Below are 2,398 nucleotides of genomic sequence, written 5' to 3' on the forward strand. Positions count from 1 at the left end.
CTCGAGTCGAGCCGAGAGCAAAGCCAACGGCAAAGCACGCCAAGTTAGTGGCGCCAATGATGACAATGCAAACGGCAATCGGGGCTCCACGGCGACAGAGTCCCTGGATGCCCGCGTCCCGTCAGGGAGCATGGTCTCCACTGCCCCCCGGGGGTCCGGGGCCCGGGCCGGCGGGGGCGGCGGCGGGCGGTGGCGGGCGGCGGCGTGGGCCACCGGGGCCGGGCCGTGCTCGGGGGCGTGCCCGAACGGCGATGACGCCACTCCGCGTGTATTGTGTTGTTAGGACAGGACTATCCAGATTGAAGGGTCCCGGGCGGCCGCCCCCCAACCCCGCCGGAGCAGCTCGATCACAGCTTGACGCTCTGCTGCTGTTGCCGCGGCTGCCGCCGTTCGGGCAGCAGCGTCATTAGTGGCAGTGGCAGCAGCAGTGACAAAGTAGCGAAGTAATTATGTCATCCTGCGAAAGTCACCAGTCAGCCCCCCGCTGCTGTCCCTCTCCCTCTCTCTCCCGGCCGCGGAGCGACAGAGAGAGAGAGAGAGACGCACGCGCCGTGCTCTCTGTTGTGTCAGAGCGTGAGCAGAGCGTGAGCGCCCGGGGGGGGATCCGTGTAGCTGTAGCGGAGCGGGTCGTACGCCCTGCTGAGTCGCAGCCGGGTTAACGAGCCAAAGCGCCCGAGGGTACGGTGCCCGGGGCGCGCGATGTTCATGGAGATATTTTGGCATAGCCGTCATTCCGATCAACAGGAGAATAAATACAATAATAATAGGTACGGTTAACAAATGTTTCAAGCAAGTCGTTTCTTTTGCTCCCGCCTCACTAAATTTTGGGGGTCTTTAATTTTCATCAGAAGCCTATATGAGCATTTTAGGGTAGACTTACTCATGACACAACTAGGACACTTTTTACGTGGGTATGGTGGCCCTGCCGCAGGGAACGACAAGTTTTGCGTCTCTACCTGAGCGGACTCGTCGCACGAGAAGCATGCGGAATTTTTTTGCGCGATGCACTCTCTGTTTTGACGTTAGGCGTCAACGCGAAACTAAGTTCATGAATCCTCGGTCTAGAGTCTCGGTCTTCTCTGCCCGTTCGTAAGTTTGAAAATGCGCGCTCACTGTGACAGCCGAAAGTGAGCCGCTGTGGCCTGTCAGTGCGGAGCGCGGCCGGCGTCGTCGCCCGTCCGGAGGGAGCGTGTTTCGGCTGCAAGACAAACCTCTCCAGTGTGTGTGTTTATTGACTCTGTTTTCGAAGATGCCGTGCAGTGTGTTTCATTGGCATTTCCTTCAACCCGTCGGCAGAAGTGCCGAGGAAACTGACTTGTGAGTAATGACATCTCTGAGTTTTCTGTTCGCAAGCGGAGCCGGTGTGGAGGTTATGTCCGTCCTTTGTTCAGTCATTCGTTAGCGGCACCCAAAGTTTATTCGGCTCTCATCCTCAATTCGTTAACAAAAATATATCACGTCTGTTGCAAGAAGGCTCTGTTATGGTGGTTATGATTTTAGTGCGGGAAGTGGGTGGAACTTTCTTTTCAGTGTTCTTATGGTTAGGCTGAGATGGGCAAGTGAGAAAACCCGCCTACCAATGTCCAAAATCGTACTTTGTGCGTCCAGCTGAAAGTGGACATATGGTTTCGACGACGGGGCACTTTCCGTTTTGTGTGTTCCGTGTCATGTCAGACCATTTCAAGAAGTGCGGGCAATGGATGAGTGATAGCAATTATATTGTAACACGACTGGAGGGAGGAGTTTGGCCGGCCGGGGCTGCACCACCGCGCCGGACGAGGAAAAGGCCGTCGAACTGAACGACAACAATGACCAGTGTCCGTTCGCTATCGCCCCGGACCGTCCGCCCGTCCGCCTCACGCCCCCATCGTGTGAAATGCACTTGAGGCGCTGACAGCTGCCATCGCCTCCTGTCAAAACACCGCAGGTGTCCATTCAGGGCTCATTTCAAGGCTCATTGTGGCCCACTAATCCCTTGTTCGGCGCGCCCCCTCCGCCCGCGAGCGGCTGGACCGCAGCCTCCGCTGTCTCTCTCGCTCTCTCCCACACACGACACGGTGCGGGAGGAAGAGGGCCTCATTGTGCGTGGTGCGAGTGAGATGCCAGAGCGCTCCCTGAATGACCCTCGTCGCGCACATCCTGCCTCACGCACACCTCGCGTCCTCGTTGGAGTGAGTGCATGTCGGTGTATTAGTCTTCTTTGCAAACGCAGCGCATCCCCCGCCCCCTCCTTCTACGCCCTGACCGGACACGCCCTTTTGGCTAAGCATAGTCTTTGAGTTAGTTTCACTTATTCCGAATGCAATTCGAATGTTTCAAATTAAATTTATTTTACTTCAAAATTAAATGACATTTATGCGACACCAACGAGCAAGTTCTGGGTTATCTAGTGATTTGC

This window comes from Frankliniella occidentalis, unplaced genomic scaffold (genome assembly GCF_000697945.3).
Source record: "Frankliniella occidentalis isolate FOCC.00 unplaced genomic scaffold, Focc_3.1 Scaffold6, whole genome shotgun sequence".
Lineage (NCBI taxonomy): Eukaryota > Metazoa > Arthropoda > Insecta > Thysanoptera > Thripidae > Frankliniella > Frankliniella occidentalis.